General features: G+C 43.4%; 1 protein-coding gene across 12 annotated transcripts in view; it reads right to left on the reverse strand.

Moving 5' to 3' along the window:
• The window catches only part of FOXN3 (forkhead box N3), a 205,246-nt gene that overhangs the window by 143,710 nt on the left and 34,994 nt on the right, over window positions 1-26,542 (reverse strand). For 7 of the 12 annotated variants that reach the window (XM_086894338.1, XM_086894337.1, XM_086894331.1 and 4 more), the window contains exon 2: window positions 23,384-23,508. The exons of 4 other annotated variants lie outside the window; for them this stretch is intronic. The gene's annotated coding sequence lies outside the window, so the exon portion shown is untranslated. Of the gene's footprint in view, window positions 1-19,618; window positions 19,640-23,383; window positions 23,509-26,542 lie in introns of those variants that run through there. One more of the 12 variants, XM_086894321.1, reaches the window with a different exon arrangement.

The following is a 26,542-nucleotide window of genomic DNA, read 5'->3' on the forward strand; positions in this document are numbered from 1 at the left end:
TGTCCACTGTCACAACCTCTACAAAAATGGAGAAGGCAAAACAAATGGGCTGAAACCTGAAACGAGCACTGCCATCAGTAACTTCCTACCTCTTCTTCTGCTACAGCTCTGGTTTTGCATACTTCTTGTACACAGCCAGGGCTGACTCAGAATTCCTATACATACACATCAGATTTAGGGTGCCAGAAACATGCTGCACTGACATGTTAAGTGTGAGTCTGCAGCTGGGCCCTTGGCGATAGATGTATTTGTGTGTGTGAATGCACACACCACGGCAAGTGTGTGCTCAACTCTGTTCAAGACTAGGATTTTAGCCATCAGTACCCAAAAGAGGTCCTTACTGAAGTTAATGGGTTCCCCTTGAGCCGTTTCTTCTTTCATAGGTTGGACAGATGGAATAAGATCTTGAAATTGGCCAGGTGGAAATTTATGCCTGTGCTTGCCTTACTGAGCAGGAAGTATGATGCTGGTGCCTGCAGAGTCCTTAGGGAGCTGGGCTGAAGTTGTCCTCAGGTACCCCAGTGCTCTGTGGCTTTGTGCACTATTTGATTGCATCCTTGGATTTATGCCAGTGCTAATCAGCATCCAACCCTCTATCTTTATTTCTTCCTTACCTCCCTGTCACATAACTCCATTTAATGCTTACTGTAAGAGTTGAAGAAGCCAGTCAGAGCAAAGCTCCTGTTGGCCACATCCTTGTTCCAGCCATGTCCTAAGGAAGAACAGGGCAAATGCACAGTGATACTCTGAAGCATTCTTCTGTACTTCCAGAGACCTACTGCTTAATGCAGTCAGATGTCATGGTATGCTGTAAACCCAAAGATATTTTTTTCCTATCAACTTTCAAAAAGGTTCCTGTAAGCTTCAGCACCAACAGCAGCCTGTAGCAAGAAGTTCCATGCTTTAACTATTGACTGTGTGAAAAAAATTCTTCCTTTGCTTTAAACATGTCACCTCAAAGCTTTGCTTGAAAACCCCATTTCTTGTGTATTATGGTAATTATTGTATATCTAGGACACATGACTCAGGTCTATGCAGACTTCTCTTGATTTTATAGTACCTTCCTACTGCTCCAACAGTGCTACTAATAATCTGTATTTCACCCTCTGAAACAACTACAGGTATACATAAACATCAGAAAATAATACATAAACATACCTATCAATGACCATCTAATCATACAGTCATAATTATCAGTATTGTGCCTACCCAGATAAAAGAAAAAGGAGTTATTTTTTTTATAAAATAGTCTTAACAATATGTTCACCCTTGTAGTCTCAGCCTGTAGGTTTTCCCATTACAGACTCACTTGAAGTACCTGGAGGTTTTCCAAGCACTTAATATGTCTATACAAAATGTGGAAGCAGATCATTCCAGCTGACAATATCTTTATCCATGAAGAGAACAGCAGCTGGAAGATGCTGCCTCACACAAACAATAACTGAAACAGATCAGGCCCTAAGCAGGTTCAGTCCTTTAAAAAAGCTGCAGCTTCAGAGCTACCAAACTTCTCAGGGTTGCTCCACTAGAAGTCCGTGCCTCCAGCTTCCACCTTGCATCTGCCTAAGACATCAGGAGCATGGCCAAGGTGGAAATGGTCTGGGGGATGAGGAAGCACCATGGAGCATGGTAGGAAGGGCTACAGGGAAGTAACAGAGAGGGAGTGCTTTCAAAGGGTGAAGTGGAACTAGGTCAAGTCTGGGGTGGTCATGTGGGAAGCAATGGCCTTGCGTCATCTTCTGCTCAAGTTTCAGCTCTGGCCCCACGTGAAAAGGGCAACAACCCCCCCCTCCAACAACCCTCAGTCATCATTGTACATGATTCTTGAGCTTGGATCAGTGGAATAATAAGTGATAAGTAAGTGTGAAAGCATGAAGTTAATTTCTGCTGCAAGCATCCTGCATTCTTCACCTGCACTTCCAGCTCCTGGGAGCAGTTCCTAGCCGCAGTGCACAGTGTGGGGCAGGGGACTTGCCCATTTGAGGCAAAGACCAGCAGTGTGTCAAGGCTCAGCTGGCAGGATGTTTGTGAAAGCAGCTCAGTTCAGTCAACAATCTCCCCCTAGAGTCCAAGTACATCACCTCAAAAATATGTCTCAGCTCTTCTGGCATAGAGCCTGGGAACCCAAATTTGTTTCTGATCCAGGTCCTCTAGCTGGCAGTGTAACAAATTGCTGTCCTGCCACCAGGATGAATAAAGTCATTTTTCACTCATTATGTTACTCAAAAATAGAGCAGGAGCTTTATTTAAAACAAGAAAGTAATATACTAGAAATTAACAGAGAAAGAAAGCTCTTTTGCTTTATAAACCACAAGGATTAAAGAATTGAGTTAGAACAACCCGAGTTAATATCCCAAGGAGCTCAACCAGAAAAGAAGATACTCAGGTTACAAATTCTACTGCTTCTGGTCTTGCAGCTAAGCCTAATGTTACATCCATGTCAGGGAGTCTGGCTTTTCCTGCAGATCACTAATATTTTTCCCTGCAGTCTACAGAATGGCTTCAGGCAACACGGTACAGGTCCATACCAGCTTGTTGCACTGGATAACCCATGCTCCTTTTCCCCCATAAGTGTGCTGCGGTGAGCAACACCTCTGCTGTTCTGACTGCACCTCCCTGGGGTGTGAGGCATCACTCTTTTTCCCAGGGCACAATCCTACAGCTGCTCCTACCGGGACAGGCAGCCCTGGTATGAGAAGCAGGACCTTGAGAGTGAGCCCTATTTACCTAACCATCTGCAAGGACTCTACTGGACTTCTGTCAGTGCCTTTAAATCCGAGGTGTTGCTTAACAGCAAGTTAAAGAAGAGCAGACGGGTGTACCTTGTGTCACCTGATGGTAACATGATTACAGCTGATTCAGGACACACTGCTCTCCCCTCAGCAGTTCTCCCTTGGACTCCCCCTTGTCCCAGCGAGGAGATGGACTGGCCCCACAAGCCGCTCAGACTGACTTGCTGGCCTTTGCCTGCTGAATCTCTCCATTCTTGCCTGTCACCCACCTGAACTGGGCTGATTTACCATCAGCTTTTATTACTGACTGGGTTATTTTTCCTGTTAACCTAAATCAATACATTCATACAGTAAACATCCCAAAATTCAAGTCAATATAGAGAATTCATAAGGTATTACAGATTTATAGATATTTATAGCTTTGATTAGAGATCCTCAGATGGATGGTGCAATGGAGGCACAGCTAATAGATTAGATTTTCAAGTACTGATGCTAACTTGTAAGAAAAGCACTAGAAAGATTTAAAAGCCCAAGTCTCATTGACTTTTAAATGACTTTCAGTGAAGTTAGTATTGCTTCAGCCTTCAGGTACTTTCAAAAGTGCCATCTTACAGCCCTGCCTGAACGTTTGCTTCTCTCCCCTCTGACAGCGCTTGTGAGAAGGGAGGGCAGTTACAGCAGAATGCTCATGTCACAAGATGCTTGTCTAGGGGCACTGTCCTGCACAGAAATGAACATGGTCCTGGGTGTACCCAGGCCTTGGCCATTACACAAACCAGAATGGCCAAACCACCTGTGGCTGCTCTTAGTCCTGTGCCCATCCTGCTCTGCTGGCAGCAGGAGATGGCAACACAGGCAACCAAACTGCTGTCTCCCTCTCCTCTGTTAGCTCTGCTTTTTTTTTCTCATCAGGTAATCAAGATAGTAACACACCCTGTTATACAACGCTTTTTTTCTGTGAATTATTTCAGGACTGTGCATTGCAAGTACTGGGTTAGGTGACTAGGTCCTACTTCTATGAGGTAGTGATCCCCAAAGGGAACATGCCCAGCTCTGTGCAGAGAGAACACTCAGTGCAGCAGAGGCCCGAGCCAGCCCAGAAAGATGAAACCACTGTCACATCATGTCTCTGCAGAACCCACTGCCCATACGCTTACACCGTCTCTTGTCTCACTCTTAGGAGTACATTTGAGCAACTGTCTCAATTCGGAAGCAAGTTGAAACAAAAGGGAACTACAACAACCTCTCCTGTGGTAATCTCTAAGGATATACCTGCTACCCCCTGCACAGTACCCTAGAGGGACAGCCAAACCATGACACTTCCTGTAAACAATGTCTCAGAGATAAACTCACTGTCCAGGAGGCTGAACTTCTTCAAAAGAACTCCCCTGGAGTTCACTGGGATACCTTTTTGGGATACCTCACTATGCAGGCATTCCCCTGGAGACATCAGATTATTTTGGTTTGGTTTTTTAAAGAATCTTTTTAACAAGCAAAAGTCACATTCAAAATATTTAAACTTCCTTTATTCAATTTTTTTTTATTTAAATTAATGAAATGTACCAATAAATGAAAATACGTCTTTTTGTCCTGCGCTTCTACTCTGCCGAACAGGGACTCTCTGCCCAGAAATGTCTGTAACACTGTTATACAGTATTCTTCTACTTAAGTAGGTCACCTGACAGGGGAAAATATCTATGCAAAATTTCAGTGAAGCCAACAGATTTCTGATTAAGACTGGCACCTGGCAATAGCTATAGATTTCCACACATTTATCCCTCCCAGCACAGAAGTCATACATCTCATGCTAACTCACATGCTTATGGAAAAAACTTGCATACATTAATACAAAATGTAGCAATTTCCTTCCATGCTTTTAGATCATCCTCTAGAAAAATAAAACAGCACATATCTCTAACAGAGTTCTGAAAGTGGATCAAAAATCCTGTATAAGGAGAGACTTCTGTATTTAGCTCCAATTAATTTGACTTCAGTACAGATATGCCTGAGCCAAAAATAAACCCTAGACTGTTTGACTCCCATTTTCTGTTCTAGCCACTACACCACACTTTGACAACGATAGGTACTTTACATAAATGCTGGTTTCTCTCAGTACTGCATATTTTCAGTTGCTTTTTCAAATCTACTCCACTTCATGAGGCTGCCACATAAACGTATTCTTTGAATCACAGAGCCCAGTTTGACACTTTGTAGAACTGCCACCTTACACGATACAACCCTTGTGATGTATCTAATTCTTACAATCTGAATATATGGGTTTTATCAGAATACATCTATCAGAGTTTATTACCCTACTGACTGCTACCAGCCAAGTGCATCCAGGAACACCTTCAAAGCACAGAAACAGGAATGAGACATCAGCACAAGGTAAGGTCAGGGAAAACACCAGTAAGAGAAACATCCCAGTATGGCTGCCACCAGTTCCATGGAGGCCAGGTCTCACCATTAAGCATGTAAATGTAAGGACTTTGAAAAAAACCCCAAAACTTTACTTGGACATCAGACTGAGGGCCCAGAAAGGGTAGGTCTTTCCAAATTGGCACTAAATCCTGCACTCTTTATTCTTGGAAAGATTTTGTTTACATTATTGCAATTCTGGGTAAGGATTGCAAGATGTAACTCTGAGATCAGACCTCTAATCCTGCCTCTCTGTTTACTGCATTGATTGTACTCTTTCAGACTCTGATCTTGCCATTCCTGCTTAGTGCAGGCTTCCCTCTATTGGGGATGGGGAATTAAAATGGGATTCAACTGAAAAGCTGAGGCAGAGCAGGGAATGATGAAAACACATCATCTGCCATGAGCAGCCATCACCACGGCTAAATTTAGAATGTAGGCTCCTCAGGCAGAGAGATGATCTGCCATCCCTGTGGGGCACCAGTCACACAGTGCTACATAAATATTAAAATAATAATTGATGATTAATTAATAATGGCTTCCTTTTCCTCATGACCATCTCTCAGCTGCCATAAGAAATAATAATTTCCTTTCTTCTAGATGCAGATACAAACAATCATTCAAAAACTTATCTCCTCTGAGAAAATTCACTTTCCCATTCCTCTTCAGTAAAATAATATTTTCTGTGGCCTCGGACATGACATTCTGCAACATTCACAGGCACTCTGCTTAAGAAAGAAATACTAGCTAAAAATGTCTCAGAAGTCACAATAACCAAAATAAACATCAGGAAGGCAAAGCTGAGGTACAGAAAAAAAGAGCAGATCGATTCATTCCCTCTTGCTCTATTATTACTCTCTAAAGACAAAAGTATTTTAATAAAACACAGCATAGATGCTGTGGGAAAGTATCTTAAGGATACCTACATTCCTTCAGTGACCATAGATAGAGACATCTGACTGATCTGACAGCTGCCTTTTATCAGTATATTGTACTTACTTCTGATTTGCACCAAATGCTTTTGATATTCACTTCGCTTTCTATAGTCAAAAAATCTCCAGAAATTCAGCAAGCAACCAACTCCTTTTGCTCATCACCTTGCTCTGTCCATCTCTTCCTAATGCAGGGCAGCCTTACTGCACCTTCCCCTCCCACCAGCAAACCCTCTTGATGGTTACTGATGCATCACACTGTCCAGCAGATCTTGTAGCTACTAGCCCTTCCTGTAACCTCCTAGAGTTAAATAAACAAAATAAATAAATAAAACAAAAATAAATTGTTCTTCACCTGCCATATTCTATTAGCATTTAACCCCCCAAGCTCCAAAGTTGGTGTCTGCAGCCTGAGTTCATTCCTCTCCAACTTAGCCGGCTTTCTAAGTGTCAGATTCTACCAAAGCCCTTCATTACCAATGACACTGCTACTACTCTTCCTCCACACTCTTTTTTCTGTTGGTTTGTGTTCAGGCTTTTCCCCCAAATAACCAGCTTCACCTTTCCTGCTCAGCACTGCAGGTGTCAACAACCTAGAAAACCCTGACCAAGCTTCAAAATCCACTTTAGTTTTCAAGATAACTATTAAGATAATTATGCTTTTTAGATAAAATTGTTTCCTTGCGGAAGAAAATCTACACCATCCAGAACATCAACATTTGTCTATGAAATTTCTTCATGGTATTTTTACTGATAATGAATGCCATCTCCTAATAATCCCCCAGGCCCTCTTTAGAGACAATTATAAAAACAGATCTTCCTAATGAAGATGGAGTTACTAAGTCCAGAAGTTTCAAATCACTAATCAGGACAGCAATGAGACTCTGTGCAGCAATTAGTTTCAAAAGCAGTTCTAAGATGAAGTTGGATGGCTTTCTGGAAGGGAGGGATGCTACAAGCCCCCAGCTGAGTGAGCCCTGCAGGGCTCAGATTGGGGCGCCACGCACAGCACCGGCGTGCGCGTGTCCCGCAGGCACAGCAGGACTAACAGCCCCTCACAGGATCATAGGAGGAAATAAAACAACCAGAGCCCCCGGTGCAGGAAGCAGCACAGGGAACACCTTGGGGAGCCCTGGGGGCAGCCCAGCCCTAGGCAGGCCGTGGGGGTCAGGCATGGACAGTGCCCACTGCTAAGTCCTGCACATTCTGAACAGCAGCCTGGATGAAAGAAACCACCTCTGTAAAGATTTCACCCCAGGAAGTAGTTTCTCCACACTTTTAAAGCCCATAGCAGAAGGATGGCACCAGTCTCCAGGAACAGCATCTCATACACTGGATGATGTTTACCACTATGCTAATTTTTAAAATTCCTGGACAAACAAATGAGGGTCCAGTCCTTCAGCCCAGATCCTGCAGTTCCCATGCCCTTCATTCATGCAGAAAGCTCCTGCCTCCTTACCCAAGGACAGCATCAACAAATGAGTGCAATTAAAACATAGATAATGCATCTTAACATGCACATTCCTCATTTATTTAACAAGCACAGTTTAGCTTGAATTATTTATGATAACACTTTAGAAGAAACTAGTAAACATAGTGCTGTATACTCTACAAAAGTAAGAAAGCTCTTGCTGGAGACTACTTCATGGTCTCCTGCTTGGAAACCTCTGCTGGGACAGGGACTCAAACTTCACCTAAGAGAGCAATTACAAGGTGCAAGAAATAGGGCAAATGAGGATACTGAGATTGTATTTGACTAAAAACTTGCCATCAACATGAATGGTCTTATCCAGAGTTGTCTGTGTTGAAATCCTCTCACCTCACATGCATGTGCAGGATGGGTAGGTCCAAGTGGCTCAAGGAATCTTTAGGCCTACTTACTCCTCCTCCCTGTCCCAACAGCAAAATCAGAACTTGTTGCAAATCAGTGCATTTACTGTACAAGTAGCTAAGGGGAAGGGGAGGCCTTGGTCCATTTGAGCCAGGCAATGTGGGATCAGACCCTGCCCCCTAAAAGCCCACAGCCCATGTTAGGGCTGCAGACATCAGCAGACTGACACACTACACATGTCAGTTTAGTGCCATAGTGCCTTAAACCTGGCTGGGGAGGAGCTTTGATGGGAGGGACAGGTGGAGGGAAGGGGCCATAAAAGGAAAGGGCAGGGGAGGTCTGGATATGAGAAAAGAGAAAGAGAAGGAGCTATGAGAAGAGGGGCACACAGCCAGCCACCCCAGGAGCACCTGTTGAGCATCACCTCTGGGCCAAGGCAGTGTGACAGCGTGACACATCTCTGAGCACCCCCTCCCACAGCTCTCCCTTCCACAGCAGCAGCACCAGAGTTTGCTCCAGCTGCCCTGATCCCACTCCAGGCAAAGGGATCTCCTGCAGCACACCTCTGAAAGTGTTCTGTGGACTTCTGCCATCCTTGCTAATCCAACTGTCTGAGGAGGATCCAAAGCTTTTCCATCTCCATCCTTGTTAGCAAAGCCTCTGTCCCTGTGGATAGTCCTCACTGTTGCTGCTCTCAGAGACCACTGGAAATTTCAGTGGAGGGAAATGCAGTAGGAGGGCCCATTCTCAGATGCACTGCTGCCTGTCAGCTGACATAGAATATGCTGCACTCTCTCAGCCTGGATTAGTGCACCCAAAGATGTAAAACAATGGTTTGAAACTGTAAATACTCTGAAGTCACAGCGCTAGTCCCTGCCCTCCTGAGACGATTGCAGTGTGTGAAGAACCTGCGGTGTCTACTGAAATCCAAGCGTACCAGCTAAGATCATCATACTGAGTACTGCCAGGCAATTTCAGGACCCTTGAACTTGAATGAAGAAATATGTTCAGCTGGGTTTTGTATCATTGGTGAGTAGATGGATAGCATCTCTACAGGCTCTGATATCCAACTCAAACCCATTCTGATGCAGAGGTGTACAAAAAGGCAATGCAGCCCCTTCCAGACAGCCATGCGCAAATGCAGATATTCACGTCTCAGGCCAACTTGGGATTGTTATTCACCAGGGCAACCTGAGACTAACTTTAGCACTTATCTGGAATCAATTCTTCTGCCCTTACCCTATAAAAAGTCAGGCCTCTTCCTTAATGAAAAAGGTGCTATGCACACTAGCTTTGCCTTTTCTATATTTCAATTTAAGGTATCGCTGGCTGTATTTAATAGTTTCACTCCTGCAGAGCAACCTTCTGAAAAGGTCAAAACAAAACACTGGGAGCCAAATTCATCGCTGGTACTACCCCATTGACTTCAGCAGCATTACACCTGGGATAGATCCAGCCCTAACTGCCTCCATTACTGTAAGTGGAAAAGAAGTGTGCTTGCTGTCTTAACTTTACTTTTCAATTGATCTACTCTCTTCTACTCTGTGTGTTTCATTGCAATCAATAAGAATATATCTACCAGAGAAAGTTACAGCACAAAACATCTGGATAGCTTTTAAAAAACTTGTCTTCTTGGTTTATAATGAACATCAGGGAGATGAGAAGGTAGCAGGCGTTCAGCCTGCACTCAAGTGCTTTATCTTTTAGAGGAGGATACATGTAAGAAGCTACCGTAAATATTTTTATGTATAAGCTACATCATAACCAACAGAGATCTTCCTTAAAGATCTCTTGTTCACAGCAGGCATGAGCTGCCAGTCCTAAACAACAATGTCAAACAGAGCTCAGATATTACAGGGATGTGCACTATAAATGTTTATAAGCAGTTAGATTAGGGGGGAAATAAACTTAACTTCTCTGGGACTATGTTCACATCCATCATGTTCTGCTCTGCACCACACCATGCTGAAAAGACTCCTAGGCAGAGGTAAGATTACAGGAATCTTATTTGTATTTCAAGTGATTTGTTTTCCTTTGCAACCTTTCAAAGCTTCTTCCTTCAATTCTTTTTTACATGCCATGATGGCACTTTAACACTACCAGTAGCTATTGCTCTGGCTGAAACACCACCCAAAGCACCACTAGCTGAGCCATTTTTAATAAGTGATCCTGGAAAAACACCACAAATCAATCTTCTAGATCAGCTTTGGCCAGCTTTGAGAATGTTATGAAATGACATTATCATACTATCTCTTAGCATTAAATTGTAGTCATGTGGCTCTTTTAACTTGCCATTTAGCATTTCACTTAAATATTTGGCACAGAAATATCAGAAATATCTATTAATGCCTGCCATTATTCCAGGTTTTAATTTTTATTGCATTTCAGTGGCATGCATCATTGCACTGGAATCTTCTGAAAGACACTGTGGACTGCACCTAGCAGAACGCAGGACCTCCCATACTGGGACTTGGGATGGGTGATGGGTTTGACCAAAACATGGAACAAACAAAACTAAACTGCACACATATGCTATACAACATTTTCAGATGTGGGATTTAGATTTTGAGACATTTTACCAACAGAGAGGCTAATATAGGCTGGAATGATACTGTGCTCAACTACAGCCACAGCATCTCCTCTGCTTAAGGAAGCTTATGGTGGAAGCACCAGGCACTAGAGAATATCCATGTGCTACCTTCTTCTACAAGATAAAGACCTTCTATCTCAAACTGGCAACTCATGCACTCTCTCACTGATTCCCAGTCTGAAGGCTTTGCTGTGAAATTCAGTACCAGCTCTGTCACACAGACCCTTCACCATTTATCTCATGCAGCTCAGTCAGTGCCAGTGACCAGGTCTCACGTGCTAATGGCTGTCATTTAAAGATTGCTTTTAATGTAGAATCAGTCAAGGAAAAAGCAATTATTTTAAGGAATACTATTGTATTGATTTAGTTTGCATCACTGGGATGTCTTAGCATAATGGATAAGGCATTCATGACCAGCCCTGTGAAAACAATCTTAAGATATAAATAATGAGGCAAGAAGGATTTGTGAAAGGGGCTTTTTCTGCTCTTTGTATTTGCTTGCTCTTCTTTTAAACTGTGTATCACTCACTTTAATGTACATATTCTGAATAGCTATGCAACTGAGAGTAATTCAATTTTCCCACCACAATCAACAAAATGTTCTTCCCCTGATCACTCCACTTTGTACATTACTTTGTGGCCACTTCAGTGTCAAATTCAGCCTTCCCTGCAATACCCAAATGCTTCTAACACAATTTACAGCCTACTTAGAGACTACCTTCTTGGAAATAATGTTAATCAGGATAATTTCTCCTCTTACTTTAAGGAGCTCTTGATTGGGTGCTTTCAATCAGCTGTTAGCCAGAGTTACCTCAGAATTTCTCAAGTTCTTATGGGGAAATGGGACAACGCCATTTAGCAGTCAGAGAGCATGTTTAATGGATCACGCTAATCTCAGGGAGGGCCTATGAAACTCTAATTTGTCAGGTTTCATTACATTCAATAATGACTCTAATTTTCCTGAAGTGTTCTGCTCACTAGTAAATTATGTACCGTATTTTTGCACCCCATTTTCTCTAACTCTGTATCTGGAAAAATTGAAGGTATCTCGTTCACCACTGCCACTGCCCAGAAGGGGCCAGAAAAAGAGGGGTTAAGAGTTCACTGTCAGATGTATTTATCTCAGAGACAGGTATAATTCTTTGCAAACAGCTAAGTGTCAGTGCAAAACCAAGCTGATTCAGGGTAATAAAAGCACTTCTGTAAAGCTTTTAGGTGACACTATATCCCTCACAAGCTTTCTCCACCCCTGCATCCATTTTATCATCCGATACCATCATTACCTTGACCAACCTGCACATTATTTCCTTTCCAAACGGATCGATTTTAAACCAGCTCATCTGCTAATGCTCAGTGCAGGTTTGGGTGATTCTCCTATTGTTTCAATTATTTCTTTGAGGAAAATTCAATCCTGTTAAGCAAACAGTGCTTTTATCTCAGCTGAAGATGTGAGAACTGTGGTCGCCACTGACAGATCAAGAGCTTCTTATGAAACCCTCCTTTCAGCTGTAGCACCCTCAAGTGACAGAGATGTCCCAGTTTAGCTCATTACAAGTAATAGACAGTGTTAGCTATAACCTGGCACATTAAATAGTCGAGCTATTAAAATTAACCATGTATTTCTGGAGGAAGATGTGCCATCTCGGCAAGTGATCTGGTGATCTCCTTGATTTTCGTCTGCTGCAGCAAAGGAATGGCTTCCCATAGAGCCAAACAAAAGGCACATATGCCTTCACCCCAGTTTCCAGGGGCTAATTCTGGTTTGGAGGGAAATGCAGCATTGATCGAGATTCGAAACTGAACCTGTCAGGTTTTCTCAGATGTCTTTGGAGATTTGGCTTAGCAGTCCATAAGTAATGAAGAGTGTGCAGATGAGAAAGCCCTGGGGAGAAGAGAGTGATCACAAAGGAATAAATAGAGCAAAATAGATGATCTTCCATTTGCTGCTTGTGGGTCAAGTCCACTGTACTTTCATACCTTTTCACTCCAGGATAACAGTGCCTATGTGCTTTCTGAACAGAGACTGAAGCAGCTCTGTCCACAGCCATTCAAAGTCCTCTTTATAAGGTACTATATACTGTGATTGGGGGCAAAACAATTTGATTATAAATGTCTGCATTCACATTTTAATCTCTACAAACATCTCCCAAGATAATTTTATGTAAAATTTTGCCAGCTATGCTAAGGAGCAGTGTTTAGCAAGATCTGCCTTTCACAGAGTCCAGTAGAGCATTGCTGAAAATAAACACCAGCTCAGTTAGAGATTCCAATTTGTAGGCATCTTATGCCAGTGCTTATATGTTTATCCCAGTCTTGCTCAGATATGCATGATGGGCCCAAAAGAACAGCCTTACTGAAAGCATGAGACCAAAGAGAGTCACTTTCTGTTCATTACTGCTTTTAACACAAGAGCCTGGTGCTGGAAAGACCATTCTGTTGCCGCCATTTAAGTCCTGAGCAGAAGACATAGCTTTCCTACACATGACACTTAGAACTTGTCCAGAATAAACCAGGAGGAACTTAACTGCAAAAACTGTCACTAGAACCCTAGTCAGATGACAAGCATCATTTTACTTGAATCCTTCTAGCCCCCAAGAGAGTAGCTGCTGGGGACAAGGAAATTGGTCCTTTTCAAAGCAAGGGATTCAAATGTCTCTTAAACTTGTAAATGGCTGAAGACAAATGCAGACTTTGTCGCTCTGTCCATCGCCAGATATCTAGAGATGCCCTAGTATGCCAAAGCAAATACAGTGAATAACCCTATTATTTCTACATGGCATTATCATTCCTGATTCGAAAAAAACTTTTCAAGTGGAACGTGCTTTGCAATACCTGAATGCAGAAACAGCTTTCTGTTCTGCAGTGTTTTGCTGAAAATGTTTCAAATGGCCCTTCGTTTCTGTGCCTGGGGCCAATACACACTCACTTACACCACGAGCCCTCATTGAGGAAAAAGCCAATTTGCTGTCCACTGCTTTAACATCAACACAGCAAGAATCAGAGCACTTCTGAAATATCCCCCATGACTGTGTTTGTGACTTGGGCACTCGGGAAATTCACGCCACTTTGAATGATGATGTTTTATTGGGAGAACATCAGAAGTAGCAAGATGTCTTATATTGACATATTGGTTCCACTTTGCTAGACATACAGGATCAAAGTCATCCCTGGCAGAACTCCATAACCTTCAACAGATGGGATAAATTTGGCCCCATATGCCCGTAGCAGCTGGGGACTACAATTGTTTTCCTATTTTCAGACATATTCTGAGGATATGGAGTCTGATTTTCTGCATGTAAAGCAACTTGAGATTTTGGCATATGTGAAATGTGAGGCAAACAATTTGTATTATCATACATGGCCCTGGTAGGATTGTTAGGGTCATCTGCAGCACATACCTAAATTTTAAATTAAACACGGGCTATAAATAGCCTAGGAAGAATCAAGCTAGAGATTATTTTATCAGACACTCAGCAATCTGTTCGACTGGCTGTCCTGCTCACTAGACACTGCATCAGAGTCCCTTTTGAATGTAAAATTATGTTTTCTTCACGTAGCTTCCCCTATCATGTATTGTATTCATATAGAGAGAAGCAGTTCGTAAATACCATTTCACATTCCAAACTATTTACTATAGGCAACTACATCATTGCTTTGTTCAAATAAATTTACATAAATCATTATTAGACTGTTTTATCTTAGCAACTTTATTCTGCTCCCAGAGCACAAATTAAATGTGTGCATAAACCAGAATATTTTAGAGGGAGTTATTCCTGAATTGTTTATGAGACAGTAGGCATTTCCACCTAATTTTTAATTCATAATGTAATTTCTTTAGTTTTCTCTGTATAGTTAAAAACTGCACATCTAATTTTCTGGGGTTTCCCTGGAAGTGCGCAATAAAATAGATGGCTGTGCCGCAATCTGTTCATCCATCAGCCAGTGCTTCCTTTGACTCACTCCACATTCTGCTCAAAATACTTTGTGGGAAAGGCCAGGAACAACAGTAAGTCCCACTTGCTGCTTGACATGATCGTATTAGGACTAAACTGCTGTTGTTAACCAAAATTTGCAAATAAAGTCACTGGAAAATAGATCTATTTCTAGTAAACATTTCTGTGTTTGGATTAATTGAACACAGCTCTCAGAATCCTCGCTAGCTCAGATTTACAGCTCGGCACCCACCCATGCATCTTGTAACGAAAGGCACTGCTCTCCTCAGCCTTACTCAATTACAAAGACACACATCCTAATTGTGCTTGACTCACAGAACTCAAGGTGTGACTGGAGAAGAAAACCAGTGGCCACAGCCACCCAGCCCCTCGAGCCCAGCACTTCACCTTGCCCAGCCTGAAGGTGCAGCACGTGGCTGGCTGTTCCCCGTGCCAGGCTCGTGTCCACTCGCCAGTGCCACAGGTGGGAACTGGGTAACAACCAGCACCCAGCAGCGCTACAGGAATCCTCTGCTGCTCATCTCCACCCTGTGCCCCAGAGTCAGCCTGCAGAAGCAGTCCCCAGCACAGCTTCCAGCATGAGCACTGGTTTTGACAGACTTGGAATGCCCATGCAGGTCGCCCTGGAGACACCGGGTCTCCATACCAGGCCGCAAACTGCTGTTGAAAGCCCAGCTGCAGCTTTTCCAGCAGTGCTGCCACCACTCCCGCAGCTCCCTGCTGTGCCACAGGATCTGGCACCTCTGCATCACAGCTGTTACTGCCACAGACTTGATGAGAACTTCTGCATGACCCTTTCTTCCTCCAGAAAGGCAGTACACCACGTGTCTGCTGTCACATTTACTCCACTTGCATGTCCTGTTGTAGGCATTGCTGGTATGTCTCAGCTGCCAGCCCATCAGCTACACATCAGTTTAAACAGACATAAAAATGCAGCAGAAGCAGAGACACAGCTGAGAAGTCTGTATCAGCATTCAGTGCAAATACCACCTGCCCTCGTGGTGTTTCACTCTTGATCTCAGAGATAAGATGGAGTTGTGCAATCTGGAACTACATCTGGGTCAAGCCAGGAGGGTGGGAAAGGTTTAGGCCAGAGAATACTCTCTTCCAGGACCTCACAACTTTGTGTTAGCATAGATAAATAACTGCTATTTGGGATAAAGGGTGGAGGGTGACTGTAGACAGTGGAAAAACCTCTTGCAGGTCCTTGCCTTTCTCCTTCCTGAGCATTCCTGTACTCAGAAACCAGCAGAAATTCATGCAGAGCAGAAGAACCAAATCAAATCTCTTTACTTATACTTAATCCAAGTATACAGCATATCCTTACGGGTCTGACCAGATCAGTTCCAAACTAGCATATCACAGAAAATTGCATCAAATACAGAGGCTTTCCATCCCACAGCCACAGTAATACCATGTGAATAGCAAGCAACTGAGTACTGGGAACCCAGTGAAGCTTCAGTAATACAGCCATGGAAGATGGCAATAATTTATCATCTCTGCTGTAGTCTAATCCCAGATGCACCATTTGCTAATTTATTTCCATATGTACCTGGCAGACAGATTAATCAGCCATCTCTCTCTGAAACCTAGATTGCACCTTATCCCTTTAGTAAGCAAGAGAAAACAAATGTACACAGCAAAATAGGAGTCCCTTACAGAGGAGCTTTGTCAACCTTTATAGCTTGTGGTTTCCTTTTTCAGCTTAACAATGGCTTTTCAAAAATCTAACACACAAATCTACTTCCACAGCAGTGCACTCCTCCATCTACTGAAGTCTCTTTGCCAACACTGGTGAAAATGAAGGCAGGGATAGAAAAGGCACATCCCTTAGATTTCTAGACTCAGCTGGAGACAGCAATATGGTCCAAGGAGAGGGCAGCAGCCCTGCACCAGAGCCAAGACCACCCCCACAGACGGCAGTGACTCCTCTGAGCCAAGGAGGCTGTTTCTCTGCCACGGTTTGCAGAGTAGCAAAATCAAGATAATAATATTTTACAAAACATTTTGAGCTCTACTGAACTAATTACTATTATCAGCTGTAATGTGCTTCTGATACACTTAGCCCTTCTTCTGGAAAACTCCACAAAGGGGCTGCACTTGCTGGAGCAGAGCAGCTGTTAGCACTTCAGTGATGTTATTGGTAATAAATACAGCGTCAATTCTACGCCTGGTGCCCTTTAAGGATCTGTTTGCAATCCACTCTTTATTTTGATTATAAGACATTATCTGCATTAAACATAATTAGTCATATTATATCATTTGCCAATCTAAGCGAAGTCACTTGACAAGGCAGGATGGAGTTGAATGAAAGCACAGCACAGTCTGAAGCCCAAGGAGATGAAGGGAGTGGGAACTGGCACAGACCCAGGCAGGACACAGACTCAGGCATCCCCCGGCCACAGGCTTTTTGTGAGAAGGCTGTCACTTGCATAGCCATGCTTCCTTGTGTCAGAGTCTGAACAGGCACATGCAAAATGTCATTATTAAACCATGGAAGAGTAATAAAGTGATTGCTGAAAATGAAACTATTTATGAGCTTCAGTAACCTCGTAACAGTTATAATAATCAAAATACATAAATATTTGGATATGCTAGTGACAGATGGCGTATACTGGAATAATCATACAGAATATGTCAGCTTTCAGAATCAGCTTATTCCAGAGTTGGCATGTTTCAGGGCTTTCTGCTCCTAAAATAAGCACCTGGTATTTGATCCTTCAAAAAAGTATTTTCACAAACACATGTGTGTCTTTTGATAGAAAAGCTATTGAGCCTGTCACCATCCACACACAGTACCCAAGTAACAGTGTGCTGCCACCAGCTTCCTCTGCTTTGCCTGCCTGTCTCTTGCAGAGGCAGTGGAGGCCTGTCTCGTTAGAGCTGGGGTTGTCAGGGCAGAGTGACAGTGCCCTGCCAAAGTGCATCTGCGCTCTGGGTGTGATCCACCCGCTGCTGCCAGACAACCTGTTTCATCTGCAACCCCAGGAAGAACAACCTCGCTTCGTTTGCCTATGCTCCTGTGTCGGCAAGTTTGAAAAAATCCAGGGTTTGGGAGAGCTCTGGTTGGAAATGTATGTTCATTAATAATGATTAATACAACTACTGTGGACAAATATGTTTATTTTGGCATCAATCAAACAGTAGCCTGTGCCCTGGACAAAGAAACCCACAGGGAGGTAACAGCTGCAGGTGAAAGGAAAGAGAAGAGCAAAGGCCATTTCCCTGTGCTGCTCCTCCTGCCCCACAGCCAGGACAGTGTGGGACAGGCTGGCACACACAAGGCAATGGGGACACTGTACCTGCCCCCCACAGGGTTAGTAACAAATGGCAGCCTCCTTCCTCCCTGGAGGAGACCCTTCCTCACGTGCGTGTCTAAGCCACCACTGGGCCAGGATTTCTGCAGGCCACATTGTCCCCTCAGTGACTCTGAAACACTTTGGCCATGGCCCTCCCAGGCAGTAATTCTTCTCCATGAATAACAGTATTTCCAGAAAGCTGTTTACAGCACCACAGACAGTAAACAGACAAATTTTAAAGATTAATAGGCATTCATTTATTATGTTGCACTCTCTTCAGTTTTCCCAGACAATCAAATTGGTAAATTAGAGCCATAATTTTCCACCAATTAATACCAGATGTGACACATTTTGACATTAAAAGAGTAAATATAAGAGAACTGTCAAATACTTCATATTCCTAATGTAATACTGTCTGAAAACAAAACCTAAAATCCTCATGCCTCAGACTTACTCTGAAACACAGACACAAAGGATGCTGATGTTTCCAACTACTTCACGTTCACAGGCTGCGCACAGTCCCCTTGACAGCTGCTAACACTTTTCCCAAATGCATGTTGACTAAAAAGCCTAACCCCAAAGCAGTATTTATACCTGTAATCCAGCACAGGACATACTGCCACAACGTCAGAGGAGATACCAATAAAAAGCAAAAGAAAATGCCAAATACAAATGGGAATTATTGCATGTTTTCAGCACAGTACAGGACAAGGGTAGTTAGCAAAGCTTTTAGAAAAGAAAATTAAATCAAAAAATCTTGTTTTACTGCTTCTCTTTTCCAACAGTTTCTACTCTGTGACATTCCAGCATCAGTTCCAGGCCAGTCTGCAGAATGCCACAGTCCCAGAGTTACACAGGCTCTGTGTTAATACAACTGATCACAGCAACCAGGTCAAGGGTATCTGCTTGGCACACATGGACTGGGGGACAAACCTGCTCTCTGTGTCCCTCTCAGTTCCCTCAGGCAGGCTGGACCCTACTCCTCAGGACCCAGAAGTGCTGCCAGCACTGTTCTGGTATCCAGAGAAGAGAGACATGAAGCTCTGGGAGCAATTAAAGCTCATCTCCTTTAAACTCTGATCATCTACAGTTTTGGGGAGGCGGGAACATACCACAGAATAGCTCTCCTTTGCTTCAATTATCTCCATACTCCCTTTTTCCATATAGTCCCAGGCAGCAAAGATTTTTGTTGGGCTGAAGGTGACTTAGCAAAGAAGGAGATAGCCCCTTCACACACCACATTGCCCCTGCCAGGCCCTCAAGCAAACCTTGAATCTTGACCTATGAATTTTCCCCATTTGCACCATGGAGATGAAATGGGATCATACAGTCTATCATCAGTGTTGCAGAGCCCTCACTTTGTCAGTGAGTCTGCCAAAAATTCCAGTTATCTCTTCCCAAATGCACCAGGCAATGATTTCTGCAGACTTCAGGTTTCACTACATTTTAAAATAAAAGAGATTGAAAACATGAGGATGCCTAGAAACAAGAGGTCTTTTCCATTGGTGGTTGCTCTGCAACCTGAGGCAGCAGGCAGAGATCCACCATAATTATATCCCGTTGGCAAAGTCATTGAAAAGCTGGGTGAAAATCACTCTCCCTCTTGTACCTCACCATGCTCGCAAGGAACAGGCTTCCCACGCACAACCATATGTCATGTTTTGCCAGCACAGCCAGGTAGCTGACGGGTTTCCTAGTGGCCAGAACACAACCAGCCAAATCTGGTACTCAAATCAGAAATCTTTTTCCTTGATTAGAAGACACAGGCTCTGATGCATTTTGACTCAGATTAACTGGCATTAACTGGCTCCAGAAACAAAGCTGGACTGGAAAGGGGCTCAGTTAAAATTGCAGCGACATTACCACGAATATGCAGAAGGGTCCCAGAAGAGTTCTGTATCGAAAGCAGACAGTGCAAACCTGCAGTCAACTGACACAGGGGAGGACCAGCCCAACTGGCCCTACAACATTCATGATGGGATGAAATACAACCCAAGGCTCCAGAGTGGTTACACAGCCTGCCCCAGCCTCTGTAGACACTTTCCTGGAAAGATATAAGAATAAGGCTTGAAGCAGAATTGGACCCCAGGCAGGAATATCCCCCTTCCAGGCTTTTCCCATAAATAGGCAGTACGGGGCAGAGGGGAATGGACTTTAAATGGTTTTGCAAGAGGAACCCAGATGAAAGCAAATCAACTACAACTGAGAAAATCCAATCTACTTAACTGTCCTGCACAGAACTAATTTTGCCTGGTGCAGCTGTGACCTTCACAAACATCAGGTCAGCAGCCTTACTATCGGCATATGAAGGTAGAAGATAGTCGTCCCCGAGCAGGCCTCCTGAATGTCAGAGAGAAAAAAGCTCTTTTATAAAGCACAGCCTCTGGATCAAGAGGCATATTACAGAAAGATTACACTGCAAATCTAATCCCCTATCCCTAATGCTCAACAATCTGATACATGAACCCGCCTTTCATCAAAGAGCTGGTGATTGCAGTATTGGGCAATTTGAGCTATGGGTAGGCAATGGGGCTGCCAGCTGTGTCAGCCAGCTCAGGCACAGGTGGAAGGTCACACCAGCTCCTCCTGGTAAGGAGTCCTTACACACACCTTCCTCCAGGTACACATTGCAGCACATCTGGTCAATGAGTTTTAAAAAGGGTCTTAACATTTTCCATAGTGCTGGTACAAACTACCTCCTGATCATCTTGTCTCCAGTTATTTGCAGAATGCCCACCAAATCTGACCGCTTTCAGTCTTTAATGTTCAAACTGACTATGGACAACCTCATTCACTCCTCCCAGATAGGGCAACAGAGCACAGGCCAGAAAGAGTCATATTTGTTAACCCTTTCTACCCAAAAGACAGGCACACAGAAAAGGTAGCTGTGCAGGTCCCACCTGCAGAAGGCAGAGGTCCTGGTCAAGGGAGCCAAGTGACTTGTACCAGAATATGTTGGCCAGTCAGTGCCGTCCAAGTGAGGACGCGTTTCTAACACATGCTACTGGTGTCACCCCTCACCTTCCAATAGGCACCATGTAGGTCTAGGTGGTAAAGCTGTAAGGTTTGTACTTCTAAGCTCAAGCACCAGAAGAAAAATGATCTTTCTCTCATAATCTTAAATCAGGAATAAACTCAAAACAAGGCAATACAGAAACATTGCTTTGAAATCAGAATCAGGCACATTAGCTACAAGAAGTTCCTTTAAAGTACTCAGAGGACATGGCCTTAAAAAATGTTTAATGGCCATGTCTTCCCTGTAGGAGTGATCTCGGAGTGCACAGACACTACCTGTGTCACAGACCAATGGTTTTAAACAAGTGAAAACATTGCTATATACTGTAAACCTCATTTAAGTATCTACAAATAGTAATGGGAGGAGTAAACTTCTTGTCAGGAGGTGTAAGTTTGCTATATGAGGAACCCTCATCACCAGTAAAATTTTTTAAGTGGTCCGCAGCGGAAAGAGGTGTAAAACCACTGCTGGAGATGCCTCTGTAATTGGCCATGGGACAAAGACTGACATATACCTCTGCAGCTGAAAAATTCTTTAGGATGTTGATAAAATAATTTGGCCAAAGGGAGAAACATGCCAAAAAAGTTTCATCTTATTTTATTCATTCAGTTCCTGTCACTTTAAAAGAAATAACAAGAGTTGATCCCATGCTCAACACCTGCACAGCACATGTAAGCACAGTGCTCACCACCAGCACTTCTAGGATAGCAGTGACCTTTTTTGTTATCACAACTCATTCTTATCACACCATTTGTTACCATACGCTCTTTTTTCAGGAGCCTGCACTCCTGCTCTCTAAACATGAATCCCAGACTGTCATCCTGAGAGAGAGGGCACTTCAACGTCATGGATCTCCTGGCTTTGCTGAGAGATGCCTGCTAATGGATGGCTGGAGGTGAAAGCTGAACGGATTAAAACTAGCACTAATTCACCAGTGGAACAAACTACTACAGGAAGCAGTGATCTACACCTTGTCACCTCTGACATGTCAGGATCCAAATGCAGACAGCATTTAATAAAAGACCAGTTACTGGGTGTACTTGTCATCTGTATTATATAGGGTGTGATGCTCCCTAGCACTATGAGAGCTTCTCCACTTCATATCTGGGTCTCTGGGACTCCTTGTCCAGATACCCAGCAGACTGACTGCAGTGCTAGTTTTATGATATATGAGAGATGCGAACCGTTTTGGACTTTTTCCAAATCAGGAAACTTTTTATTCCTCTAGCAATCTCCAGTCTGGAATTCCTCTGCTTCTGTCGGAGGAGTTCTTGGTGACTCACGTGTGGATTGGGAGCTTTCTCAGCCCACAGCTGAAGGCAAGGGTGTTAAATATTTAATAAAGAGACAGCTTTTCTCCCAAATGTTTTGGATAAATAGCTGCTAAAAGAAACCAAAATACAAAAGGGTTTTAGCTGCTGGAATAAAAATATCTTTTTCCCTTCCCAACAACCACCGAGCTGCCCTCACCTGGGTTTTCTCCCTGGTGCTCACAGCTGTCCCCAGCTCCCACCACTGGCCCATGCCTGCACTCAGGAGGGAACCACACTCCAGCCAACCTCCTGCAGCCTTACCCATCCTGCAGCTAGGCTCAGCTTCAGTTACTTAAACTACAATGAGGAGGAATAGTAAAAGCAGCAGAAGTTTTAACTGTAGTCTAAAACGTGCTGTGGCCTTACAAGTGTGGTGCTCCTGGCTGGGCCCTGATGGTGCTAACAGTTGTTAAGCAGCAGATATGGTAAGAGTGGCAGGGTGTTCAAGTAGTTTTACCCTGTAACTGTTGCCACATAGCAAGGCACGGGAGACATGCACCCTCACTTGTTTGACTGTTTTTTAATAACAGGAAAGCAGTGAACATTCAAGAATTTCTACTTTTTAATGTCCAATTAAATATCAGTATTAAGGAAGTAACTGGACCTTCTTAGGTCCATGGTTTCCAGCACCTAATTATCTGCTAACTTTATTCCATATGACTATTATGTGATTACGTTCTTTATTTCCTTTCCATAATTACCACCTAGTTAAAATACTCCAAGTTGGAATGCAAAAAAAGAAAATGAAAGAAAGGATCAAATTCTTGAACTGTGAATTATAAACTCGGTTTAGTATCTGCCTACAGACATAGCAGGATGAAATCCTTATTTAAGCATCAAACAGGATTTATTTAGGCATGCTGTTATCTCTGTTGAAGTATCAAAACAGCACATACCATTGTGCTGCTAAACCCTATCAGAGTTCCTGCCATATAGGGTGATAAGAGGTATAGACATTGGGTCAGGATTTGGCCACTGCTCAGCTGAGAGAGAAATGTGCTTTCTCTGTGGCTGTCCTCTTGTTAAATCCTCTGCTTTCAACTTGAGGGTACACACAGCCATCCTCAGTGTTATGTGTAGCAGCTGATGATCTCCAAGACCCTAGACTTTGAGTAAAAAGTCCTGAAGGTGGTTTGCACCAAGTATCCATAGCACCAACTTTTCCTCACCAGGTCATTTGCCGGGAATGTGCAAACTGATTAATTTCAACTTGTGCAGCCATGAGCAAGGACCTGTCAGTAGGGGAACCCTGGGCTTCAGGCTGGACTGTCACCTGAAACGTGCTGCTATAAAGGTTACCTCTGGCATTTATCATCCGCAGGGTGAGAGGCAGGACTCATCTGCTTTGGTGAACCTTCTTCCGAGCCAGTGGCACTGCACGGATGCAATCAGCGTGTCCTGCATTGTTCCAAAGCTGTCAACATCTGTCAGGAATAGTAAATTTTACTTTATCTTGTTTCAGTGGAACGAGTTTCCATAAAAAACTATGTAAATAATGCTAAGAATAATAAAGAAAATTCATAGGAACAGCATGGCAGGAATTAGCCACAGTTCTTACAGAGACTGGACGAGCACCACAGTACCACACTGCTACCAGCTGCAGCCCAGCTCTGCCATCCATGGAAGGAGGGTGAATTCTAGAAGGTGGTTGCATGGCTTTACTGGGAAAACTGTAGGACAGACAGGATCCATAAATACAATAATACTTCCTACTGGAACTCACGTTTTCTGAAAGACTGAAACTACGTGCCTACTCAAGCCAAAAGAAAAAAAAAAAAAAAAAAAAAAAAGCAAAATATAAGGAAACCAACTTAAAATCTTGTTAGTGATGCAAACCAAACAAAGGAATAAAGACTAACTCAGAAACATCAAGTAGAGGTCAATGTCTGCCTTTCACTGTACCTCATATAAATACACAGTCCTTTCTACCCGCTTCGATGGACGCTTCAAACAAATCAAGCTCTTTGAGATATTTCACTAGACTAAAATCACAAATTTTGATTTTACTTATGCCTTGCTTCTGCTGCCTACAGTCTCCCCATCTTGTTTAAGTACAGCATGTATCTGCAGACAGAATGGCAGCAGCCTTTCTTGCCCCATGGTGAGCACCAGCACTGAGTGGGTCAGCAAAGATGGTCAGCAGCTCCTAAAAAGAGAGATGGGCTCTTGCCCATCAGTAACCAGCAGACAGTAGCTAAATACCTGCAGTTATAATCATGGGAACAGCTAACATGCCACATACATGTGCAATGCCTTGTATCTGAGGATCTGTATGTATGAATGGTTCACCTTTCTATAACCCCTCCAATGACAGAAATAACAACATTTCCCCTCCCTTCTCCCTGCCAAATCTCTAACTTTTGCCCACTTGACTCAGAGAAGGAGACTTCGCTTGCACTATCTTCAAATATTAATAGTGAACTGCCAAAGCACATTTCTTACTGTGATGCACTTGTATAGCTCTGAGTAATTCCCACTGGCATTAATGAGAATAGCTTATATAAATCTCTTTGCCTCATCCCATAATCACGACCATGGCTTTAAAGAGGGCAATACGCAATTTCTGTGCCTCCCCACTACAGGACAGAGCAGTTCCCATTTTCAGGGTCTCTGTACAGCACAGGTTAGTCAGGCTACACCAGTCAAACACCAAGTTAGGGCATCACCCCATACCTGTACCTCTCATGGAGCTAAACTACAATCACTTCCCTAAGGAAAGTATTTTCATTGCCTGGATGTAGAACATTGTCTGAGCCATTCTGAACAGGTGGTTCTGCTTTGAGAATTTAAATTCCTGCTGGAAGGAAGAGCACAAAAATGCTTATTTTTGTTTACAGTAACATCTCATTATAGCAGTTACCATTATCGTAATTTCGTGGCCCCTTTTCCCTGCCAGCAGAGTTTAGACGGTTTTTTTGGTGAAGGAAAATCTTCCATCCCACAATGACTACCTTAACTCAAAGTATTCATCTGAGGGAAATTCAAAGAGAGGAGACAGCATTTGGTCCCAGCAGGTGAATTCCCAGGTCCTGGGACCTTGTTAGAGAAGATGGCTCCTTCCCCACCCACAGAACTTCCTCAAACCATCCTAGGAAGCCTTTTTGAGGGTGAATTTTCCCAGTACCATTGGGATGCTGCAGCTCTGCATTGCCAAGCAGATATGCCTGTCTAATTCTGAAACAACTCTATTCTTGCAGTGCAACAATGCCAGCTCATCCAAGCCCAGTTAAACCCCCTAAGAATGATTCACAGCAAACTGAACCATATTTGCTTTCAGTTCATTATCACACTCACAACTGGTAATTTTGGAAATTTTATTTTCTCAGTTCAGCAGCAGGCTACAGGCTGTACACCTCTTGCTACTGTACATGCCTGAGAGAGATGCCTTTCTCTTTTCTTTGTCCCACTCCCTGTTCTGCCTCCTTAGAGGGGAATTAAGGCAGCAGAGAACTGTAAAAGCTCTGACAGTATCCACACCACAAAATCCTAAGTAACACATGAACCAGAGGAAAAGCTGTCTTTACCCTGCTGGACCAGTCCCAGGATAAATGTTTGCTCTAGGCAAGGACAAGACAAGAAGGTTCTTTAGTATTTTTTGTTTAATATCCTTTTAACGTGAGCCTGGACTGGTGCACAAATGAGCACAACTGCTCAAATGAGTCATACTTCTTTTTTAGGGCCTTGTTCTGGCAAAACTCCCACTGAGCTCAGCAGGGGTTTGGCAGAGTGGGAAATGAGGAGCAGCCCAGGACCCAGATCTGTGGGATGGGTACATGAACACAGGGCAGCATTTGATTAAATACATCCAAGTTCTAAAACCTGTGAATATCTGTAATCTTCACAAATGGCAAAACAATACAATTTAAACCAAAATGCTCAGAGACAAGACAAAAACAGTGCTGAGATGCCAGATTGCATCGTTATCAGTTCTTAAAGCTCATGGTACCTTAAGTGCATTTAAAGGATCATAACTATTACAGCCCAATTACCACTGGAACCCCAGAGCAGGTGCACTCATCTAAAGCAAAGCCTCAGAGAAAGCAATTCAAACTGAAATTGCTACAGGATTTTCGAAGTGTGAAAGGGACTTGTTGAGAGTAATTAAAGGCTCCAGGATGTAAAATAAAAAGGACATATCCTATCCAGACACACGGGAAAGAAAGCACCAGCTCCAGATACTGATGGCAGGAGCTGAGCTCCCCAGCAACTGAGTGGGCACCCAAAGAGGACCAGGGCAGCCGGGCCAGTGGGGTAAATGGGAATCTGTCTGCATGGACCCTGCTTGATACCATGCCATTATCACGAAGCAATTAATATGACAATTACTGGCTAATGTGCATGCTATCTCCAGGTAAACATGGTCTCCACCATAGGATGGCATGGCCAAGGCAAGACCTCAGCAAGCAAAGGAGGGTGGTGGCTTGTATGGAGATCACAGACACAAATTTAGGGTAAGAC

Source organism: Cyanistes caeruleus, chromosome 6 (assembly GCF_971803275.1).
Source record: "Cyanistes caeruleus chromosome 6, bCyaCae1.hap1.1, whole genome shotgun sequence".
Lineage (NCBI taxonomy): Eukaryota > Metazoa > Chordata > Aves > Passeriformes > Paridae > Cyanistes > Cyanistes caeruleus.